This window comes from Rhinolophus sinicus, chromosome 16, assembly GCF_057876585.1.
Source record: "Rhinolophus sinicus isolate RSI-liver-muscle chromosome 16, RSI-T2T, whole genome shotgun sequence".
Lineage (NCBI taxonomy): Eukaryota > Metazoa > Chordata > Mammalia > Chiroptera > Rhinolophidae > Rhinolophus > Rhinolophus sinicus.
This window is the reverse complement of record NC_142516.1, coordinates 19648660-19674211: the sequence shown is the minus strand read 5'-3', so window position 1 is coordinate 19674211 and position 25552 is coordinate 19648660. Positions and strand designations below refer to the sequence as shown.

General features: G+C 42.1%; 1 long non-coding RNA gene and 1 pseudogene across 1 annotated transcript in view; both read left to right on the top strand.

Moving 5' to 3' along the window:
* The window catches only part of LOC148754973 (uncharacterized), a 55402-nt gene extending 46506 nt beyond the window's left edge, over positions 1-8896 (top strand). Inside the window, exon 3 of the long non-coding RNA XR_016019489.1 lies at positions 7164-8896. This is a non-coding gene — a long non-coding RNA (uncharacterized LOC148754973). The remainder of the gene's footprint in view (positions 1-7163) is intronic.
* A 13186-nt stretch (positions 8897-22082) lies between these two features.
* Positions 22083-25247, top strand: LOC141571358 (protein CEBPZOS pseudogene; annotated as a pseudogene).
* The last annotated feature ends 305 nt before the right edge of the window (positions 25248-25552 follow it).

Sequence of the window (25552 nt, the reverse complement as noted above, 5' to 3'; positions counted from 1 at the left end):
GCCTATAAAACCTTCCATTTTGTACAACTCCTTGGAGGACCCTTCTAGTTGCTAGATGGGACGCTGCCCAATTCATGAATTGCTTAATTAAAGCCCATTAGATCTTCAGATTTACTCAGTGGAATTTTGTTTTTTAACAGTAGGAATCTCAGTCAATAATGTGTCAATGCAATACTTTTACAAAAATCAAAATTGGAAAAAACAATTGTGTGACTGTCTATGGTGATGGATGTTAACTAGACTCATGTGGTTATCATTTCGCAACATATAAATATCAAATCATTATGTCATATACTTGAAACTAATAAAAGGTTATATGTCAAGTATATCTCAATTACAAAATCAAAACTGATGCCAGAAAATGTCCATGATGAACAAAATGTCAAAATTTTAAGTAAAGATGGGATCTAATCATGCATTTTCTCCACCCTGAATGTGAAGGCTACATTCACCTCCCCTAGTCCTGGCTCTGACCAAACTCATTCCCATTTCAGGGCCTGTGTACTTGCTGTTCTCTCTCTGTCTGGAATATTCCTCTGAGATCTTTGCACAGTTGACTCCTTCTCATTATCTGGGTTTCTGCTCTAATGTTATTTTCTCAGAAAGACCTTCTCTTCTCTGACTTTGCTACGGAAAATCACCCATCCCCCACCCCGCCCACACACCCCTGCAGTTACTCTCTATTCCATTAGTTCTCCTTTTTTCAGAGCACTTATCCCTATGAAATTATGTTATTTGTTTCTGCATTTGCCAATGCCTCCTCAGTGTCTAACACATAATATATACTCCAAAACTATTTGCTGAATGGAGTAATGAAGCATCTATCAGAGATCATGGCTAAGTACCTTACCTACACGATCCCACTTAATCCTCATCAGTTCTCTGAGAGGTTAGATCACCACTGTTTTACAGATGAGTGAACCGAGGCTTAGAGAGGTTAAGAGACATTTTCACTTTATGTGACATAAGGTCACACAGCTTGTAAGTGAGTGAAAGCTAAAGTCCTCTGGAATTCTATTTCTTTTCACCACCTCTACTGCTACCACCCATCCTTTGGGTTTCCTATTTCTTAAACCTTCCAAGGAAAGATTGAACTCTTTTGTTCCTAAAATCACCTCTGCTGTCTTCACTGAGCCATTATTGTGAAAACAGTAAAATCGCAACTGTTTCCCTCCATTAAAAGCACTACGAACAGTGGGTTTGCCTTACCAGGGAGGGCTCTGTAAGATACATCTCACATTCAGTCTGAGGTTGGATCCACTTCCTTTCTGCAAGTCCTGCCCATCATTATGTAGAATATAACCACGCTCACCATCTTCCTCCCAACTTCTTTATGTCAGATCACTTTTTTCACTTTGAGGCTATGAACTAGCCAATCAAGTTTGATGAGAACGTAGCAACTCTGGGAAACAGTTCTTATCTGTGCTCCAGCTAATTTCCTCTCTGGCCTTGTATAAAAGAGGCTATGCTATGGCTTCCCCAAGGTGTGCGTGCGTGTGTGTATGTGTGTGTGTGTGTGTTCCCCAAGGCAGATGTGTGTGTTTAAACAAGTTTAGCTACCCTAAAATTCACTAGTGATTTTGTATAACCAATACCACAATCCAGTTTTAAACACTGTCATCACCCCAATAAGATCTCTCATACCCATTTATAGTTATTTCCCATTTTATCCCCAACCCCAGGCAACCACTAATCTGCTTTCTGTCTCTATGAATTGGCATTTTCTGGACATTTTATATGGATGGAATCATTCAATATGTGATCTGGTGTCTCTCACTTAGCATAATGTCTTCAAGGTTCATCCATGTAGCATGTATACATTTTCTTCCTTTTTGTTACTTTATAGTATTCTAAGTGTGGGGATCTGAATGTGACTAAATGAGCAGCTCTGGCCAACGGCTCCCTCCTCTAGCTAGGTCTCTTTTCTGGAGAAGGAGTTCAGCAGGCCTACTCACAGGACCTCCCGCAGCTCTGAGTAAACCTTCATCCAATTCTGTCTTCATGGGAGGGCAGATCCGAGCCACCTCATCTTGCACTTGGAAACAAATTGCTTTAGATATGTCCTTAACTGGTCTTCTGCAGGTCCTGGGTCTCCCTTATTAGACTGAAAGCTCTTTGTAGGGAGAAACTGGGTCCTCAGTTGCTTCTATATTGGCTCAGTTTTCCAAGAACATTATTGAGCAGAGAAAGCAAGAGTATGATAGATCCACGTGAAGGATGTTCGTGTGTGGAGCAAGGATGCAGCAGGGACCGTGGGAAATCCCTCTGCTCTTTCCATCCCTTCCGCCCCAGCTGCCTGGTGGTCAGTGGATGCTTTAGCATTGCAGCACTGAGCGAATCCAGTGAGGCATGAGCAAGAGCTTGGCTGCGTCAGCTCCCTGGAGGCCACGGGTCCAGATATCCCCCTAGTCAGTTCCACAGAATACACTAGAAAGAGCACAGGCTCCTTCCATAGGCTCTAGCTCTGAGTAACCTTAAGAAAGTTTTCTCTTCTGGAAACCAGGAAAAGTACCTACTCCACAAGCTGCTGGGATTAGTTGCGAGGGTATCTATAGCATAGTTGGGCTCACAACACAGCAGCACCCTTCTCCCGAGTTCTTTCATCTTCTCCTTTCCTCTTCCCTTCCCACGTCTCCCTAAGTCAGGAGATAATAGAATTTTAAAGCTGCTTTTGAGTTTGATTAAAAGTGGTGCTCACATAATGCCTAAAAGTATTATTACCATCTCTGGAAGGAGTTAACATGTTTAAGGAATGAATTCCAAGGACTCTGAATTCAGTTCTGATATTGCTGAGCTGGCAAGAGTCTCACTGACACATGGGCCGAGCTTGGATGCGTTTCATTCGATTCTTGTAATGGAAGTCCCAGAGAGCGACGGCTTGTTTGTTTTACTTTTTGTATTTATTGTCAACATTTTAAAATTTAGAGATTTCATATTATAATCTGGATTTTTGTCTCCTCTTGGGAAAAAAACAACAACAGAGCATCTGGTCTTTGGGTTTCATGCTTTGAAGGGCAAGCACCCTCCAGATGGCCTCGTCCCCACAGGTGTTCTCTTGCTCCAAAGACTAGGGTCAGTCTGGCTTCCCTCCTCCACTGGGATCCATGGCTGCACTGCTCCTAGCTGCTCAGACTGTCCAGGTCTACCTCCAGCCTCAAATGCAGGCTCTGAGAGGCAGTGCCCCCAAGTGAGCTCCTTAGTGGGACTTGGGCACCAGAGGGCACAAATCCACAGGCTCCTGTGATTGTCTCAGGGGAGTCAGAAACCCCACGAGAACTTGTCTGTGTGTGACTTGTTCACTTCTGTATCCCCAGTGCCCAGGCCACTCCCTGGTACACAGCAGGTGCTTAATAAATACTCGCTGAATAAAAGGATAAATGAATAAAGGAATGAGTGAATGTGGATCAGGGACTAGAGTGAGGAAAACTGTATCCCACTCTCCTAGGTGTGTTGGTTTTGTGATCCTGTCTGTCTCTGTTTCATGAGTAGCAATAAAATCATTAAAGGGAAGATAGTCTGTGTGCTGGCCTTCAGGGAGAGGAAGCTGGGGCAATTTCTCACGACACTGCACCCATAGCATAGGAAGGACAGGGAACTTGGGGAGCCAGCGGGGGATTAAGAAGCCACCGAGGGCTAAGGGTCAAGCAGGAAAAAAGCGCTGGGGTTTTCCTCCTGTGGGCCCCACTGGCGAAAGACCTGCTCCTCAGATCTTAACCTCACCCCATGTATGTGTGAGTCAGAGGATGTGGCCCACTGAGGTTATCAAAAGATAAATGCCTCCTAAAGGCAGCTGGTTACTAGCCATCCTGGTGTCAAACCAACAGCATCACCAACCATAGTACATGTCCTTTCTCTTCTTCTCTGGTTTTTCTTCCTGCTTGTTTTCTCTGCTAGGTGGCAGCTAAGATGGCTCAGGTCTGCCAGGCCCCAGACTGATGAAACAGCTTCCTTCCCTCTGAGCAGCCCCAGTATGGTGAGCCCAGATGTGGATCCTTCACCCTTTTCTCTCCCCACCCCCCAGCCCATTTGTTTCACGGAGATGAGTCATGAACCCCTTTGGGCAGTGGGAGCCAAGATGAAAGGACCAGGCCTCAAGCGCTGGACAGCAAATTGCTACTTTTCTTTCTTCTGGCCTCTCTTGGGGAAAAAGTTAATTTTAGTCAACCTCTATCAACTTTCTGAGGTTGATTTTCTTTCACTATGATTTTCTGGAAGTGTATGTTTCCCCATTTCTGGTGTATAGCAAACCTAAGATGCCCTGAATGCTGGGTTGGGGACAGAGTCTGAGCAAATTTAAGCCTCTGGGATGCTGCCCTTTCTGCCTCATCCTGGGGCACAATTTCCCACTGCCATGATGATGTCACAATGGGGGGGGAGGGCTCCAGAGAAGGACCTTTGCTGTCATATGTACCATTGCACCACCTTTGGGCTCTTTCCTCTCATTTGTATTCAGGATCCACAGTAACAGATGCTCCGCCACACCCACCTCCTTGTGGAGGTGACAATCAGGCTAACTTTATTGAGCGGTTATTTTGTTTGTCCAGGCACACCAAGCACTATATCTTCATTATCTCATTTGATGCTCATAACAATAACACAAGGCATGTATTATTATTTCCTCATCTTTCAAATGAGAAAACAGGCTTAGAAAGTTTATGCAATTTGCCCAAAGTCACCAGACAATGAGCGGTGGTAGAGCTGAAATTCAAACCTAGGAAATAAGACTCTAAAGCCTTACATGCCAAAATACTAGTTTAGTTTATTTTTCTTATAAACTTTGACGTTTATCATACAGTTTTGTTGACTATAATCACTGTACTGTGCATTAGATCCCTAGCACTTATTTGTCTATCATTTGCAAGTTTGGACCTTAAACAACATATCCCCAACTCCCCATCCCTGGTAACCACCATTCCACTCTGTTTTTATGAGTTTGGGAAAGCCGTACATCCTTACCACAGCTTCCAAATCATCTCCTAAAACTCAGGGGTTGAGGAAGGAGGGGAGAGCTGTACAAGGGTTTCCTTTTGGGTCTAAATATTAGTGAGCCCTCTCCAGGGATGGAAAACCACCATCTGTGTGGAACTTGAGGCTGCTATCTGGTCTCCCCAACCCCCAGCTGATGGGGAATAGGTTCACTCCCAACTAGAATGTTGCATGTGGCACTTACAATATCAGGGCCCCTGCTTGTGCCCTCAGAATTACCCTAGCCTTCGGATCACGGAAAAAAACAAAACCAAAAAGCGTTTTCATTGGATCCTCAAATGAGCCAGCCTCTGACCATCTCCCAGGGGCTCATGGTTTTGTGGAGGTAATGAACTCCTTCCTCCACCTTGTATCTCCTCTGCCCACACCTTCTTCCCCTGGAAAGGGCCCCCCTGAGCCTTGACTGAAAGGGTCCCTGCCCTGAAGGAGACCAACCCTTGACCTACAGACCTAAGGAACAAGCCCTCAACAACAATCAGTCTTGACTGAAAGGGTCCCTGCCCTGAAGGAGACCAACCCTTGACCTACAGACCTAAGGAACAAGCCCTCACCAACAATCAGTCTTGACTGAAAGGGTCCCTGCCCTGAAGGAGACCAACCCTTGACCTACAGACCTAAGGAACAAGCCCTCACCAACAATCAGTCTCCTGCCCCCTGGCCACCCTCTCTTCTATCTGAGCCTCTCTGTCTCCAGGAAAACCACCATGTTATCTGACATTATCACTACCTGGCAGAACTCTGCCCTCCTGCTTTGGGCCTACAGGAAGTCTGGTTTAACGATGCCAAATCTGTTGGTCTAAAACTGAGGTACATGTAGGCTCAGACGACACATGCCAATTCTCAGAAGGTTTACATTGTGACAGAGTAGGAGCGGAGAATATAGTGTATTTTAAAATTCAGCTTTTCCCATCCTCTTTTCAAACCCTGAGACCTAAACTCTTGTTCTCACCCCATCACACCCTTAACTTCCGTGTCCTGTATTCTCTAGCTTTTTTAAATAGAAAAACTGCTGACAAGCAAACAAACTGCTCCCTGTGTGTGTGCACACGTTTGCACACACAGGGGTTCATTTTTTCTGGTTACAAAAAGTAAAAATATGGCCATTGTGGTTTGAGATGCTTTATGAAGATGGTGGATGTGGAGGGTAAGAGAAAGGGAGGAATCAGGAATTATGCCGAGATCTCTGGTCTGAGAATATGGAGATAGAGCAGACTAATGGAAGAAAGTTTCTAGTAGGCAACTCACAATTCCACTTTCTGAAAGGGGGGGTATGCTATCCAAGAAAAATGAAGAGGAAATTTGGGAAGTGTGTCCCACCCTCTTCTAAGGAGGAGAGAAGCCAGGAGGCCAGGGAGGGCTGTGGTACACGCATTGTCTCTGTCTCTGTGGATCAACAGTGGTCCGGGGCAGCTTCCTTGATAACAGAAGACTCTGGGGCGGCAGGGGAGGCAGGGGAGGCAGGAAGGAGGCTGCATATCACCATGTGCCTTGAGTGGTGGTTGAGCCAAGGAGAAAATATATGGGACAGCTGGTTTCTGATGTAGCTGTTCCACCAAACACAGAGAAGAAATCACAAAGAGCAAAGTTCCCCAATGAGGGCAGCTCTTGGCCCAGCTCCCTGCAGGCTGCTGTGTCCATCAAGTGATGGGTAGTAAAGGTTTCCTCTTTCTAAGGAAGTAGCTCAAACACACAATGATGCTAATGACAAAAATGCCAGACACAGATGAGGTGGCAGGGGGAAGCTATTTGGGGGTGGTTGGAAACTTCTAGCAGGGCCTTGCAAATTAGACCACAAAGTTCCTCCTGCTGAACACAGGGAGTTTTAGGGACTCAGTATAGTTGATGTGAGTTCTACTGCCTGACATTCAGATGTAAGAAATGCCGCATGTCTTCATTTCTATAAATCAGATCAATTTGCTCAGAGCCCTCACCCACTCAGGCCCTCATCCACTTGGTGATCGGATATTCCATTTAGGTCACAGTTTCGACGCTCTCCATCTCAACATATCCCTACCACATGTACATACACACAGAGGAGGCTGCAAAAATCCTGGGATTGCAGGGTGCAGGGGAAAAAAGAAAAGAAAAGAAAGAGAAAGGCATCCTGGATGCCTTTTGAAATTGCCTTTTAAAATTTCCTAAATTGAGCCAGTGTCCCATTTCTTTCCCCACCTCAGTCCAGACCTGGAATGTGAGAAGAGCTAGAAAGGCTTTCCTGAAGGCCCAAGAAAGCTCCAGAAGGAAATAAGACCACAGTGTTCCTGCCTCTCGAGAAAACGCAAAACAAAGTCATCATCTACACGGGGTGGAGATGTCTCCTTCCCCTCACATTTTGTTCATTATCCTGCCATGTTGACACAAGTCAGAGGGAAGTGTTTACTGCTGAGCCAGGCACATCTCTTCTATTTCAATTTCACAATAACAAGAACCGTGATCACTGAAACACTATCCAAAGAAACTGGAACCCTCATGTAGTGCTAATGGGAATGCAAGCTGATATAGGCTGTTTTTTTATTCTGTTAAATGCAAGAAGCCAGACACAAAAGGTCACATATTGTAAGATTCCCTAATTATGAAATTTCCAGAATTGGCAAATCCACAGAAAGTGGATTAGTGGTTGTCAGGGGACAGGAAGAGGGAAGAGTTGGAACTGACTGCTAATAGGTACGAGGTCTCTTTTTGGGGTGATGGGAGTATTCTGGAAGCAGGTAGGATAATGGTTGTACAACATAATGAATATACTAAAAACCACGGACTGTACACTTTAAATGACGAATTTTATGTTATGTGAATTATATCTCAGTTAAAACCAGAAACACCAGGGTCCCACATTCTAAAGAGTTTGAATTAAAGCAATTAATTTATATGGATGTATTCAATTACATAAAAGATAACTTTCTCAAATTTGAAAAAGAAAAGGGGTGGGGGGCATGGAGAGAAATAGGAAGGCCAGTCATGTCTGATGGGATGATCTATTGATCTTGTATTTTCGTAATAAAGTCAAACAGAAAGTTACCATAAATCTTACCATGGCTTTCACTTCTGAGATTCTACCCACGGCAAATGAAAATATGTTCACACAAATAATTCTACAGTGCTATTCACAGCAGCATTATTAACAATAGGAAGATGGTGCCACTTAATGTTTTTATTACTAAAGAATAACAATAATGTGTTAACACTTAATGACAGAGATTTAAACATAATCTACCCTAAAGAAATCCTGATGATCATAATAATAAAGATAAAGGTAAAAACTAATTAATTAGGAAAGAAAAGTGGATTAAACAGATAAGTAAATCCAAGAGCTATTTCTCTGGGAAAACAGAAAAACAAAGAAACAAATCTCTGGTAAATCTAGTCATTTAAAAAAAAAAAAAAAAGGCAACACAAATAATTAAATTTATCCTGAGTTTAAAAATGATTTAATTACTAACATAAAGATTTGGAAATCATTAACAAAGGCCATAAACTGCAGTGTGCTAATGACTATGAAGATCTCAATGAAATATACAATTCTTGCCTCTGCCAAGCTCCCTACCACCCATTGCACCCAAATCACACCCCCAAAGCATCACTCCTTGTTTAAGCAGCCCTGAAGCAGAAAAATTCCCTTAGAATAAGGTCATTGGTCTACACTTCAGGCTTGGCAGGACTATTTGACCCCTTTCTCTATCTAAAAATGCAAAGAGTTCAGATTACCCTGCAAAGCTAAGGGCACAATGCCCGTTCCTTTCAAGCAGAGTTGACCTTGTCTCCATTCAAACTAAATTGCAGCCCCACTTTTAGCCCTGCAAGAAAGCCTAGCTGAAAAAGAAAAAGCTTGGAGAATGTGGAGACTAGAGGACATAGAGCTCAGTGTTTGACCTGAAAAATAGTGAACTAAAGACTTTGTTATACAAGAAAGTGAATGGGGGTTGGGGTGGGCAGGGTGGGGAAAAGATAATAAATGTTCCATGGGAAAAAGTTAAACAATTTTGCACCAGGCTAATCAGTTAAATTTCTGACCTAGATTTAGTCATATAATTTTTTATTTTATCTTTTCTGTACCTTGGAGATAACCACCACTTATCTCACAGAATTATTAGGAGAAAATAAGGTAACAAATGTGGAAGTGTTCTGCAAAGAGTAAAACTTGATACTATGGTAGTACAGAGAGAGGGGTCTCACTGCTTATTTGGGGAAGAGATAAGACAACACATGACATTTGGCTTTCAAATGCAACAGTCATCCGTCATCTGTCACAGTCCTCCTTTGTCTAGTCAGATACACCTGGAGCTGCCAGTGGGCTGCTGTGAGTTGGAGACCTGTCCTAAGTAGGAAGGTCCAGTTGTCCCAGCCAAGCTGGGGGAGCATACTTCCAGAGCCCAGTAATCTCACAAAGATGTAAATAAGGGCAACATGAGAACTTGTGTTCCCCTCAGGCATCCAAATTTATTAATCACCAATGACCTTGAACAAGAGACCGGGTGAGGGTATAGATCTGGAGGACTGACCTTTAATTAAGAAACAAATATTTGAAAACCCCATAAGGACTCAGACCCATGTCGGGAAGCATAGATCAGATGAGGCCATCAGGAAGCAGCTCGGCCCAAGCGGGATTGGGGCTTTTTGATTTGTTTGTACATTGGTAAGTGATAGAAATCCACTCCTCTGTCTCTCCTAGCAAATATTTAGTAAAATCAACATTGATCATTAGTGTTTTGTGCAATAGATATTCTTTAGAGAGGAGTGCAAAGAATACTTGAGTCTGATGTCATGAGCAGCAAGAGCAGAGGCTCCACTTGGAGATGGAAGTTCCTGAAACAGATGGTGTACAATGTGGCTTAAGTTCATGATAAAGGTGCTTTTCATATCACTGGAAAAAGAAGGGATTATTCTACAAATGATGTGGAAAACCATAAATTGGCCAACCATTTTGGGGGGAAATTGATCCTTACTTTACAGCAAAATGCGTTCAGACAAAATACAGATCTAAATGTAAAAAATAAATCATAGTAGATTATATAGGTGAATATTCCTGCAATCTTGGCATGTGAAGAGCTTTTAGAAGCACGACACAAAAATCAGAAACCATAGGCGGCCAGACGGCTCAGTTGGTTAGAGCGCAAACTCTGAACAACACATGGGCCAGTGAGCTGCTCCCTCACAACTAGACTGAAGAAAACAAGCTGCCACTGAGCTGCCAGAGGGGTGGCTGGATGGCTCATTTGGTTAGAGTGCGAGCTCTAAACAACAAGTTTGCCGGTTCAATTCCCGCATGGGATGGTAGGCTGTGTCCCCTGCAACTAAAGATTGAAAACGGCAACTGAACTTGGAGCTGAGCTGCGTCCTAAACAACTAGATTGAAGGACAACGACTTGGAGCCGATGAGCCCTGGAGAAACACACTGTTTCCCAATACTCCCTTCCCACCCAAAAAGTCAGAAACCACAAAGGTAAGAATTAATATGGCTAAATGTTACATAAAAGTAAACATTTCTATAAAGCAACAACAATAAAAACAGTAACAAAGAATAAATCAAAGGCAAACATAAAACTTGGGAAATACTTGCAAGAAAAATATTTTTTCAAACACCAAATGTACTTTGAAAATACATAAAGAGTTCTTACAATTAAAAATGAAAATTCCAACAGAAAAATGGATGAGGATAAAGGACAAAAACTGTCATTTATACATGAAATTATTAATTAATTAAGGCCATTAATTTAGGAGGAAAAAAGGTCCAATGTTAGCTATCAAAGAAATGCAAACTAAAACAAGAAAGTATCATTTTGTTTACTAGATTGACAAAGATACAAAATAATTATAATTCCTAATGCTGTTGATCATATGAGGAAACTGGTCTCATTCACCAAGGATGAGTGTAAATTGGCACAAATTTTCTGAAGAAACTTGACAGTATACATTAGAACTCTTTAAAATGCATTGACTTTGTCCAGAAATGTGACTTGCAGGAATTTATCTATCTTAAGAAAGGAGTAGAATTTTTTAATAATAGAGAAAAATGTGGAACTACCTAAAAGACCCAAAACAAGAAATAAGTTAAATGATATGATTTCACTTATATGTGGAATCTAAAGAACAGAATTAACAAACAAACCAGAAACAAGACTCATAGATCCACAGAAGAAACTGAGTTGCCACTTAGGAGGGGAGTTGGGAGGGTGGGGGGTGAAAAAGGTGAAGGGATTAAGAAATACAAATTAGTAATTACAAAATAGTCATGGGAATGTGAAGTGCAGCATAGGGAATATAGTCAATAATATTGTAATAACTATATATAGTGCCAAGTAGATACTATAATTTGTGGGATCACTTTGTAAATTATATAAATGTCTAACTACTACGCTGTACAACTGAAACTAATAGAAAATCATATTGAATGTCAACTGTAACTGAGAAAAAAAGTAGGTTAAATAAACAATAGTACATATATAAATAATGTTATACTGTTAAAACTATTATTGTCTTGGAAAAATGCTCATATTATATATATCACGATATATTACAAAGCAGTTTATAGAGTATGATACAATTTTTTAGGTTCTATTATTATATTATACTATATTTGCACCTTTACAAAAAAAATCTGGAAGAATTCATGAGTTAAATTTCTTTGCAAGAAACTAAGACTGATCTAGGCCAACTTAAGAAAAAAAAAGAGAGAAGATGAATTTATTGGGAAAACACTAGACTATCTCATGAAATTAAAGAAAAGAGCCGTACCTTCAAGATATGTTTGGATAAGGAAGAAGAACAACACTAGGATCTTTCTCAATATATGGATTTGAGGAACTTCTTCCTCTACAGCCTTTTTTTGGGGGCTGGGGGGCGAGGGGAAGGAAGAAAAGTTGGAGCTTTTATTTCTATTTATTTTTACTAAGAAAAATAAATTAACCTTTATTAGTAGTATATAGATCAAAAGTGAATCATGTACATCATATAAACATTTTTTTCAGAATATTGGTCGTATGTGCTAGAAATATATTTGTCTCTTTTCCTGATAACTCTGTGATCAAAAACATTTGGAGACTACTGGGTTAGAGCATTGATGGAGGGCTGAAAGGTGAGCACTCCAACCTCTTTCTGGAAAGCCAGAAGTCTCTGCTGAGTGTTCTCAGGAAGGAACTCCAAGATTTGCTGTCAGTTTTAAAGTCAGTGAATCAGGGTGCTTCTAAGATTCACCTTTGTGTGAAGTCTATCCATTTGTTTTTATGACGGAAAACCTTCTTTGGATAAATATTTCAGAGGTGCAGCAGTGGAGTGCAGCCTTATGTGACATTTGATTCAGTTTAAGGTCAGTCTGTGGCATCATAATTGAGTGAGACAATTTTGTCAGTGGCTACTGGCTACTTCTGGCGGAAGTCAGCATTGAAAGTCACGCAAGGTTGTTCTCCAGTTCAGAGTAGCCGGCTAAGTAAGTGGAGTGGATGCGTGTGGCCAGGAGTGGCCAGCACCGCCTTCCTCCCACATTAGTCACTAATAGATGTGCACAGCCTCAGTAGGGACAAGGAGCAGGAGAAGGAATATCTTCCCTCTGAGCAGGAAGTGAGTGGATTCCTCCTCAGCATTCTCCCGAGCTCTCAGTGCAGGCCAGCTGAGGAGAGAAAGGAGGGACGTCTGATCCTGCGGTGTGGCTTTGAAACCTCCTTCCATGGTCTGCAAGCTCAGCAGGACCTAGTTTAGTGTGGGGTGGGTGATAAAATCCGCACCGCACACACTTACTTCCTCTACAGCTTTGATGAAATGATCCCTACCTGGGGTCTGTGTCTTTACAGTCTAAACGTAAAATTTTAAGAAGAGAGTTTCTGATTGGCCCAACTTGGGCCAAGAATGACTGTTTGGGTTAATAAACTATGGCTAAGTGGGTAGAGCCAAGTGGTATTGATGTAGCAACTGGAGGTCTTTCCCTGTGAATCAGGGGCCATGGCCAGGAAGACAGACTCTTGGAGAGCTGGGTAGGTGCTCCAAGAGATGCTACTATGGGAGTGTACACCACAGTGTGAGAATGGATATTCTCTGGGGGTGAGGTTGTGGACGCCTTTTTGTTTTGGTTTGTGTCATTCAGGAATGGGTTAGCTGCAAGTGACAGAGACACTCTTCTAACCCTCTTAGGCAGAAAGTGGACATTATCAAAAGGCTAACAAATGCAGTGGCAGCAGGGTGCTGAGCTCAGAAACAGCTGGAAACAAAGTCTTGGATATTCTTTCAGGACCACCTCACTTCTGGTTCTCTCTGATTTTCCACACAATAGGGAACATGGCTGCAAAAGGCTTCCCAGCCTTGCATCTCCCTATTTCACAATCTACAAGAGAGAGACTGACATTTTTTCTGTCTGGTTCCAAATTTGAAAACCCCAGAGAGAATTGGCTTCACGGGGGCAAAAATCTACTGCCTTGTTTCCCATTATATCCGCACTACCTGACACATGGCACAGCCTCAATAAACATGTTAAATGGTGGGTGTGAGGAAATGGAGAAGGCCTAGTGAGGGATGGCTCCTGAATTGGGGTGAAAAGTTGAGAGGTGACACCATGAACTCAGCCAGGCTTCCGAAGAAGAGCAGGGGTGGAGGGCCCCAAAGCATTGCTTCGTGGTTAAGAATGTGAACATTAGACTTCGACTGCCTGGATTTGAACTCCAGCTCCATCTGTGTGACTGTGCGCAAGTTATTCCAACCTTCAAAGCCTCGGCTGCCCCATCCAGAAAAGCGGAGAACATTTTAACACGCAGTCTATAGGGCTCATTGTGAAAATTAAATAAAATACACTGTACACGTGCTCAATAATCACTGACTAATATTAGTATGTTCTTCTTTCACCCACACTGCATTATAGTTTCAAACTGACTTGCACTACTTTTGCACCTAGAACTGATTTTTGTCTAGTGATAGAATAAGTTTCATGTTTCAGCACTCTTGCCAGTTAATCAGTCTGTTTCTCCGGTAAACAGGGCAAGGATATATGCTCAATCATACTTATTGCAATGAGGAGAAATAATTTTGGACAACCCCTCCCCCGTCTTTGCTCACGTCCATGTCATAACAGAGCCTGTGCTGTAAGAAGAGTTTGTAAGTTGCACAGGAATGTCACCAGGACTGCTCTTGGCAGGTTTCCAGGCAGTAATAACTAGAAGAAGGTGACAGCACAGTCAGGGAGTGCGGGCACGGCTCAACAAAATCTGGGACAGTGTGGGGACAAGTACTCAGTCATGCTCACTGATTGGGGCTACCTCACCTACACACGGGGGTACTCAAAAGGATTTGGCTTCTCCCTCTAAATATTAAGGTTGAAACTAATTTCACCCCCTCTAGGGTTTGAAGTGTCAGCTAAGGGACTGAAACAAGTCCTGTACCTGGGGGAATATATAAGTTTGAAACCAATCGCTTTTTATGTGGTCTTTCTAATTTCTCTCTATCTAATGACTGTGGCTTTGGGGCTATGCTCACCCTCTAGACAGGTGTTGCTTTGAAGGTGTAAGTGGAACACAGAATAAGAACATTTTGTGGGTAAGTTTTACTTTCTTTTTATTAGTAGCATAAGCTTTAATGTTTTATATAAAGGTCCTAATCTTTATAACAGCTTCAAATATGTTGGGGCAAATTATATTTTCCAAAGATGGCTACACTAATATCTATCCCAACCCATGTGCTCTGATTATAGAAACATGCAAATAACAAATTTCAGTCAAAAGACACTGACTGCATCCTTTTAACTATTGACCTCTAAGTCATGACCCAAAATTCAGACCATAACACTTGACTTAGACAAGTTATACCCTATTCTGCATTAGCATAATGTTAAAATCCCAGGATGTAGAGTTAAATTTCCTGGGTTTGACTCCTGTTTTACCACCAGCTAATTAGAGGACATTGGATTAGTGACTTAACTTTTCTAGGCCTCCGTCTCCTTATTTGTAAAATGGGCATAATAATTGTTCCTAATTCATAGAGTCATTGCTAATGAATTAATACACATACATAAACTTAGACTAGTTCTGAAAACATCATATGCTTAACACATGCTAGCTGATATCATTCCTCTCGGTGTTCTTGTTCAAGTGACTGATATAGAGGGAAGGAAAAAAGAAATGTAGAGCTATTATAATCCAAGTACCAAGCTGACTTTCTTTATTCAGGTTAATAAGTGAAGGCAAGGAATCATGTGTTGACTCACTCTACTGCTGTCTGCTCTGCTGGGTATTTCTTAGTCAACCATGTCTTAATATGCTGTGGCAGGACTGAGGCTGCCCCTGGAGGGACCTGTCCTGATCCACATCCTTTCTGGAAGCTGAGGTTTGGGAGCAGATGTGTGTGTGCGTGGAGGGGAACATGGAGAGGAGAGATTGGGGCACCGCAAAAAAAGCTAACCCTAAGGAGAGAAAGGGCCAAATTCAGGATATTGGTTGCCCTAGGGACAAACCACATATTTTATCATTTATCCCAGGTCTGGGGCCCACCTACCCTCAGTCTTGACCTTGGAGGGAAAAAAACAATGGGGAAGCACCTGTAGAGCAATATGACGAAAAGGCGCAGCCTGAGGATGCTGGGCCAGGAGTGAGCTATGGACGGGAGGAGGGGAAGGGCAGAATGTCCTTCAGAGTCCTGCAAGCTTCCTGCTTCACTTGGTGAGGCAGAGGCAGCGGCCTGTCTCCCTGATTCTGACTGTGTCCCATATTCTTAATGCTATACCAGTCTTATCCCCCCACCCCCTCCATTCTGAGCACCACAACATATAGAGACTGTCTCATGATCAAATGCTTCGTCTAGATTTAGTGCTAAAAATGAGTGGGGATAAGGGGTAAGTGGAGGCAGGGAAGGGGAAGAAATACAATTTCTTGAGTGCCTACTGTAAGTCAGGAAAAGAGCTGTCCTTTTCCATGTAGCCCTCACAAATAACTCTCAGTTCCATATTTTTATTTATTTCCAGGTAAAACGGAAAACTGAAGCTCAGTATTAGAACTGGAATTTGAATGCGGTGCTCGTTCCAAGGCTGATTTTCGGAGTATACCACGCAGACTCGCACAGTGAAAAATATAAATGTTGATCGCTATAAATCCAATCACTCCCCTAACCACAGGCCAAAGAAAGGAGGGAAGCACAGGACAGTAGATGACAGAGCAGGACTTAAGACTCACAATAACAGCATATGCTGCGTGCAACAGGGCTCCCTGGTTATCATACTGTCAGTCATCTGCTCTCATCCGCCTATTTACAACTCAGGAAATGAAGTGGGAAGGGCAAGCATGAGGGGGAAATTGACAAACAAGCAATCTCTAGAAGTTTCGCTCAACAATATGGTTTTCTCATGTTTTGTTATCAGCGGGATAGAGAACATGGCAAGGTTACAACCAAGACAGTTGTGTAGCCCACGTATCCCCGGGCCACATCAGATTGCAGGCGTAGTAAGAGAAATACAATCATGGATGCTGGTTCAGCCACGCAAGTAGAACCTGGGGCATCTGCAGCTCCCTCCCCCAGCCAATCCCTCCTTTTCTGATTCAAAGGCTCACAGAGGCTCACAGACTCGTGAGGATTAGCAGACTTCAAAGGTAGACGACATACTTGGTTCAAATCCTGGTTCCACTGTGTCACCTCTTAGGGTCATTGCAGATGAAGATAATGACTGTAAAGGACTATCACAGGGTAGTGCTCACTCACTTCCCTTGTCAAGGCTAATTCTAGACTTCTCTAAATGGTTACAGAGTCCTGCCAGCTCAAATATTTAAAAGTAGCCTCCTTCCCCAGCTTCAGTGCACGTTACCAGAATGCTCCACCGAAACATCGAATCTGCCTTCGTTATTGTCACAGAACTAGAGATTTGAAAGGAAAAAAAGTGTATCGTTCCACTTTAAACCTGTATTCGACTGTCCCACCACACATCTGTAGTGCTCTGTTACTCAGAATAGTTTAGAAATCTTCTAGTTACCTTGTGTAATAGCACATCCTGTACTCTTAAAGGAAGGTATGGTTTTCAATCATTTTGGTGGGAAGAGTCATTTCTAGTTTAAAGCGCCATGTCTGTCTGTCACAGATGACCTTGAATGCTTCCCTGGTCTAGGTTCAGCAGTGGTGGTTCCTCTTCTGGGGGTAAACCCCAGGGTTTTTTTCTACCATTGGTGACAGTACATTCACAGTGTTTGTTGTTCAACCATAACCACTGTCTACTTGTAGAATATTTTTATCACCTCAAAAGTGATAAAAACCTCAAACCCATTAAGCAGTCACTTCCTGTTCTCCCCAACCTCCATCCCCACACCAGACCCTGGCAGCCACTAATCTGCTGTCTCTATAGATTTACCTATTCTGGATATTTCATATAAATGGAATCATACAGATAATGCAGCTTTAAGAGCTAACTAAGGCTAACCCATCTGATTGAAAGGTCCTGACCTCAGAGGCCCCAGGCCAATCAGGCCTCCCCAGGCTCACTGGCCCCATCACACAAGAATGCCTTGTGTCTCAAGGCAGAGAATAGAGCCCGGACAAAGAGCCTCTGATAATGGATGGATCTACCCCAGCCTTGAGAGTCTAGAGAGAAGACCACCAGGCACACCATCTGTCAAACACATAAGGAAGCAGGAAGACCCTTGGCAGTGACAGTAGAGGAGCAGAAAATGGCAGGTAGAAACTTCCTCCCCAGCTGTCCTGTTGTGACGTCAAAATGACTTCCCACAACTGGTCTTAGACAAGTAATTGGTGCAGAGCCAGCCTGGCTCCTGTCAACACAACCCCCTCAGGGACTCCCTCACAGCTGTCCATGAGGCAGACAAAGCCTCTACTTGAGAGTCTTTCATTGTGTAAAGAGTCAGTAATGAGTGGAAAAGATGGATTAGAGCAAGAGCCAAAACACAGGATTGCTGACTCCCAAGCCGATTCTTACCCCTAAGAGAGGCAGCATCCCTCAGATGAAGTGAGCGCTGAGAGGTGGACCCACTAGGCAGACAAAGGCAGTGTTCACAGTAAGTACCCAGAGTGTGGTTCACAGGAAGAAGTACAAACACTAGCCCGGTTGTTTAAAATAAATAAATCTGGAGGGGTTTGAATCATTAATTATCCTGTCTCTGCAGGATGTACATCCTGAGAGTTGTTTGGCCTCTCCAGGATAGTTGGCTCCATTTCTGATGAGATTACACAAAAGCCAGGGCCAACTGAGAGCAGAGAGGGAATTGTCACACATCTCCTCTTGCAAAATCACATCATCAGCCATGGTGCTGGCGACTGGGTGCCCAAGGCTAGAGCACTCAGAAAGGGTCAGGGTGGGGGTGGGGGCTGCCCATCAGCTTGCAGCATCAGCTGAAGTATTCATGAGCTCTGCACGTCCTCCGCTGCTTGAAATCTCTCCAGGCCTCCATTCACCCTGACATTTACAGTCCAGCCTGATTCCATTCAAACTCTCCCCTCTTCTCCTCTCGGGCATTCCCACCACAGCTACAGTCATGTGACTAGGATGTGACTATGAGGACCAAGGTGAGAGCCAAGGAAACGTTACTCATTCTCAGCACCAGCCACAACCCTAAGAAGAAGGAGAAAATGTTGGGGCAAACTGCTTGTTTCCAAAATCAGAGCCTTATCTCTGTGGCCCCAATGTGATGGCCACAGACGTGGGTTTCAGTGATTTTGTGTGCTTCCTGCGCTCTAGGCTTTGGGTTGAGCTGCAGAAGGTACTGAAGCAACGGATCCTCAAAAGCACTTTCAGAGCACTGTCTCTTTACATCTTCACATCGCTGGGGGCACAGACAGTATTACCAGAATTTTTTCAGATAAAGAAACAGGGGCCCAAAGATGTTAATGATATGTCCATGAGGGAGTCAGGATTTGAATCCCGGTTATGCTGACTCTTGTTCAGTATGGCTTCACTCCCTAAGACTCGGTCTCTGAACTCAAAAAACTCACAAGAAATGTATACAAATTACCATAATGTCATCATGTGCATGAGAGTCCAGTGGGGATTTAGAGAACGGGGAAATCACATTTAAACTTTTCAAATTGAGAGAAATGGTCCAACGGGCTAAGGAAAACCAGTCAGGATATTTGAAAGCTACTTTGTTATGAAAAATCTTGTTGGATGGACTGGCAAGTAGAAAAAACAAAGACAGATTTCCAGGGATGGAGAAGAGGGCGAACATTTAAGTTGGGACCTAATACTAGGATTTGGACACCTGGAGATAGACAAGACATGTGGGTGTTACTTCCAAAACAGGGTCAGTAAAACAAAGACCATGATTATCAAACAGAAAGTATTTACCAGGAAGACATCTGAGATAAAGCCTGATAGGAATTAATTTATAACACAAGCCTGAATGTGTAAGAAAAGAGCACATTGCTTTGTTTTCTTTACATAAAATTAAGGTAGGTATGACACTGAGTCCCCATTCCATTCAGCTGGCAGGAAATTTAATTTCAGAGATTGAGAGGGTTCTCTTCTCTTCCCACCTCCCATTCTCATCCCTACTCTTAGAATTAATGATCAGGAGTCATGATGTGAAGCAAAACGTTAGGAGATTTCTCCAGTCATTGGTGGGCATCAGGGGCTAGCAAACTTTTTCCGTGAAGGACCAAATAGTAAATATTTCGGGCTTTGCAGACCAGATAGGTCTCTATCACACGACTCCATTCTGCCATTGTTGCTTGAAAGTGGCCATAGATAATAGGGAAACAAATGAGCTTGGGTTTTTATGGATACTGAAATTTGACTTTCATATCATTTTCACATGTCATAAAATATTCTTCTTTTGTTTTCAAACATTTAAAAACGTAAAAACCATTCTTAGTCAGAGGTCATATAAAAACAGATGGCAGGCCAGATTTGACTTATAGACCAACTCCTTCTCTCCATGGTTTCTACCAAGATGCCTGAAGGTCAAGCTTACATCGATCCTTGAAGTTGGCTGGCACTTTTGTCCCATGGAAATCTTCACCAGGGCTGAGAACCCAGGACCCAGAGTCCAAGAAAACCTTCCTATACTTAACATTGAATTGTCACTTCTAGACAGCTTGTCATCTTCCTGAAGTTCTGTGGAGGATGGGCCACAGAATCCCATTAATTATAAAAACTGCAGACATCCATTCCTCCTCTTTGGGAAAAATCGTCACTCTTTTAGGGATTCTACCTCTCAAAGTCACTCTCCAGCTCCCTTCCCTAGCATAGTATGCTCCAATCCCTCAGGACAGGGAGAAAAGTCAGGAGGTAGCCTGCAGAATACTTCTTTAGGCTGTGCTGCAAGGGAACACAGACTTGGCTACCTATTGGAATGCTGAGTAATGTACAAAGTAAACAAAGACAAATATCGCACTCAATTTTCCTGCTTAGGACCAGAGCTTTCTAGCCCAGGAGCAAGTTCAGGCCTTAACATTCCAACATTCTGAGCTTACAAGATCAGGCTGTCCCTCCACACCTCAATGGGTACTGGTGCTGGGTGTCCTCAGAAAACCTCTGAAGGAAAGTCAGGGTGCTGGTAACAAAGAGGGGAAGCACGCAATTCAGCCTTCCCCAGGGCACCAGGCTCTGCAGAAGGTGATTCACTGCTTTGGCTTATAAGCAACTTTGCTAATCTTTCCAACAAACCACTGGTTCCTACCAGCTGCCACTCCAGCAGCACATTTGTGATCCAAAGAACCTCTACCAGCCAATGCCCACAAAAGCCCGTTTTACATCTGCTTTGAGTGAATTGCTTAAGTTCTGTGAAACTGTAGCCATAATTTCAAGAACGGAAGGTCAAATGCCACTTGCATCATGACATTGCCTCCAAACCGTCCCACCCAAAGAGGTCTTTTTTATCTGATTTTAAAGCACACACTCAGCAGGGCCTGCTATTCACGTCATACCCATGGCCTATCTTAGGCCTCTGTGTAATTGCATTGGCTTCAAGCATGGTTCCTGCAGCCACCTGCTCCCCACTAGGATGACCAGGCTTCCCGGAAGAGAATGTTCTCTACGCAAGGAAATTTGAGACCGGAATAGTCATCCTTGGAGGGTAGGGGATGGGCAGATGCTCGAGCCTAGAAAATGCAGTTGTGCTGGGAAATGACTTGTATAAAGTCCCAGACTTGAACATTATTCTCTCAGGTAGAAAACAGAAGCCATCCTGCAGGTTGATTTCTTGCACATTATCTGTGCACCCATCAACCATTGACAATGGGATCATTTTTTATGCCCACGTGTATCATATAGGAAAGACTCAACGATGTGTTGTTATATGGATAAGTAAATGAAATGCACTCTCAGGAATGTAGCCAGTATTTGCCTAATTTTACCAACAGCTCTAGAGAAAGGATATTTTATGAAATAAACTTATCATTTTGCAGAGCTGTATAAAGCCCCCTGACTTAATTGACTTTAGTTTTTTTGAACTTGACAATGATTCTTAAATTCAAGATGGCAGCCACACATCTGCTTTTGAGGCAGGAAGAGGGGGAAAGGAGAGGCAACAGCCCCAAGGGCACCCTTTATCAGCAAAGTGAAAGCTTTCCCAGAAACTCCCCTTGTAGACCTAATTGACTTCAGCCTAACTGACTAGAACTGGATCCTCTGTTCACAGGTTAACAATGGAGGTTGGAAACTTGAGTGTTCTACTTTTCCAGCCTCTAAAGATGAGGAGGAGGATTTGAAAGGGTATAGGAGAAATAGACTGGAAATTCTGCCACAAATAGCTACACAATTTTGCAAAAACAAAAGCACTGAAGGGGAAACTAGCTAACTATTCTCTATTCAAATATATCATAAAGTCACAGGAATAAAATCAGAGTGATACACACAAGATTGACAGAGATTCATAGAAAAGAAGAATTAGCCCAGAAACAGATCCTAGTATATATAGCAACTCAATATATGATTATTTATTTAAAACATTTGTAGACTCCTGGGCTAGATGATGAGGTACTCTTGCTACTTAGGGAACTTGTGAAACTGAATCAGCTGTGGCTCTTGCTGGAGGGAAAATTACCCCAGAAGAGAAGTCACCATCTATAGCATTGAAAGACATCCCCGCCCCCCCTCTGCCCCCCCCCCCCCCCCCCCCCGCCCTGAAGCTGGGAAAGTGTGAGTGGAGGATGCCTGCACTAGCAGACACCCAGATGATGCTGAAATTGCATCTTTAAGATCCTGGGGGCTACAACATCTATCTCTCCTGGAACGACATAGTTTTCCACACAAACTGAAGTGGGATCTACCATTTTTCTATAATTTGTGAAGTTGTGAAAAAGCCATTATCATGGTTTTTACATTGAATATTGGAATATTTCAAAAATAATAAAAATATTTTCCTAATTATTAAAAAAAAAAATGAAGTGGGACCTACCGTGTTTCCCCGAAAATAAGACTTAACCAGAAAATAAGCCCTAGTGTGATTTTTCAGGATGACATCCCCTGTACATAACGCCTAATGTGTCTTTTGGAGCAAAAATTAATATAAGACCCGGTCTTATTTTGGGGGAAACATGGTAGGAACAGCGAGGCTTTCAGAGAGGACTGTAGAAGTGGGAAGAGGAACTCTTTTAGGAAAAGAGGGCTCTGTGTGGAACACCTTTCTGGAGGTGGGAAGAACTTGCCCTTTACATTATATAAGAGGAATGTGTCTACTAAGAAAGTCTCAGTTTCTGAATAGCTCTGATTATCCCATTAAGGGCCAGCATGTCTTTGGTCTGTGGGAAAACTGAGAATAGAAACTTCTAGGGGCAGAGAGTTGCTGGGCTACTTTGTCCAGCTCTAGCAGAAATGATCCTGAAAGTTCATCAGTCCCCTTTCGTGGATGATGATGATGATGATACCAGCTAACATTTAATGAACAGAAGTATGGATTATGTCATTTAATCCTCAAAACCACCCTTTGGAATTCAGCTATTGTCACTCCCCTCCCCTCCCCCTGCCCCCCTGCTTTTTCTCACATGAGGAAGACAAATGTGTTAAATTTACCATCCAAGACCACCCAACTAGCAAGTCATAAATGCTAGAGTTCATGCTCCTAACTCTTACCTTGTCTCGCTCCCTTTGGCAGAGCTGCAGCTCTATGAGACTGACCACTGGCAGTGAGAGACCTGAGATCGACAGCAGGAGAGGTGGTTCTCCTTGAGCTAGAGAACGTGAGGCTAAATATCCTAATTTCCTGCCTCTTTCCACCTCATAAGAAACACCTGCAATGTGTAAACATGAGCCTCACCTAGGATATACCCGGAATTAGTGTTTCAAGTGCTCTGTCAAGGAGGGGAGCAGGGGCAGATGTTTTCTAAATTCTTCCCATTCAATAAGCAAATTCCTCTACTTAAATCCCATCATTGACAAATAGAGAATTACAGCTTAAAGTGTGCTTTTAACAATCTTAGAGGAGGTACGTGACTCATGATGGCTTATATTATGGAACCACTGGCAAAGAAGATCTTTAAAGGAGTTTTAGTTGCTGAATTTGTGGGCATATTTGGAGCATATGGTTTGTTTAATAAGATGAACACAAGCCAAGATTTCAGGTAAACAATGAGCAAGAAATTTCCCTTTATCTTGGAAGCTTATTACAAATCCACTGAGTATTCTGGAATGTATGGAATCAGAGTTCAAAATAATAAAAAAAGAAATGGTTGAACAGCAAAAGTTAGGAATTTGGCCACTGATCAAGGTTTACCCTATTTCATAGTATCAGGCAAGATTAAAAGCCCAAAGTTGACATGGATGGTTTTGGAATATTTAAGGCAAAATGTAAATTCTAATTAAGCCAGAGATTTTGTTCTTTGGACTAACTGTGAAGAAATTGTTGGAAGGTATGTTTAATGTTAAAAATAAAGTTTTGTTTATTTTAACTAACTAACTAAATAAATATCCTAGAAGAAACCACAAGTAGATTTAAAATGTGATCTGTGACATCCAAAACCTTGAAAAACATGAAAATGGCATAGAATAGTAACAAGATGCACAAAAAAATAAGAGGCAAATGCAAAAGCTAAATGAAAAGTGAAGACTTGTTATTATTCTAGATAAAGTAGAATTCAAGAAAAAAGAACGAAATTGAAATAAGGCACATAATTTATAACTGATATATCATAACCATCATCCTCTATGTATGCAATGTCATGACATCAACATATAAAAGTACAAACTGCTGAAAACTAAGGGAAAAAATGACAAAAATATAATAAAATAAGATATTTTAAAATATTTATGTTACTATGGGACAAATGAAACATGCAATAAGAGAAAAGGACGCAAGGAAAAGACGAACTGAAAAACAAGTGATAAGATGAGGAGGGGTTCAGAAGAGTATGTTGTCTATAAGTTTTGCTTCTTGGAAGTCTAAGTGACAGACCTCAGGCCTCTTTTCTCTGATGTGAGAGCTAAGCAAAGCTATCCTCGTACACATACACTTACATACCGATGTTCTTATTTCTTAAAGGTGGATCACCAAGTGTGAGATTTCAAGGCCAGAGGTAAATAGGTTTTTAGTTTTAAGGGATGCAACTGGATTGCATTCCTAAAGACAGAACAATTCATATTCCTACCACATCATCGGTGCTCTTTTATATTTTGCTAATCTAAATGAAAAATGGTATCTTATAATTGCCTTCATTTGTATTACTGTCTTCCACCTTTATCGGCCAGTTATATTTCCTATTCTATAAAGTGACTATTCGTGTCCTATGTCAATTGAAATATTGGCTTCTTTTCTAAATTCAGTTTATGAGAGCTCCTTGTGTATTAGGACATCAAGTCACTATTATATGTATTACTAATATTTTCCCCAATCTATCATTTGTCTTTTGACTTTGATTTTGGTATTTTTCAATATACAAAAAAATTTTTAATGGAGCCAACAATATTTCCCTTGATAAATTCTGGGTTTCCTAGTTTCCCGGTTTGCTTAAGAATTCTCCCCTTATCCAAGTTTATGCATATATTCTCCTAAATTTTCTTCTTTTTTTCACATTTAAATTTTTAATCCATCTGCACTATACTTTTTGTGTACTCATAGACTGTGCTTTTGAAGAATTTAGCAGTGAGAGGATGGAAGAAAATGATATGGTGGATTGAGTGGGAAGCAGGAAAAGGAAAATGTTTTAAAGCCCAGAGAAGATTTATACATTTGTGGCCCAAAATGAATGAGTCAGTGGACAGAGACTGACAGCTGAGGATACAGATCTACCAAAGAGTTAAGAACATCTGTAAAGTTTTTCCCCAAAGAACTAAAATAATGTGATTATCATAAAATTATGTTACTCAGTTTCAGGCTCCATATATGTGTGTTGCCATTAAGGTTTGCTGTAATCTCAATTCAACATTAAGCACTATATTAAAAGAATGAATAAAATCAACTACATCCTCCTCATTGGTGAAAACAATGAAGTTAATTTTTTCTCTGTCAAGTACGATCTTGAAGACAGACACTGAGGAGGGAGAAGACTCATGGAAAGCACTGGATTCAGAGACATAACTGGGACTCTGCTTCCTGGTAACCATGGTAAGTAGTTGCAATGGTTTTCCCCTAGCATTTGCCTGTCCCATTTCATTCTGCTCCAAACAGAAGAGTGGTTAAACCATTGCTCTAGGGCTCTGAGGCAGTGGTTTCCAAACTTGGCTGCATAT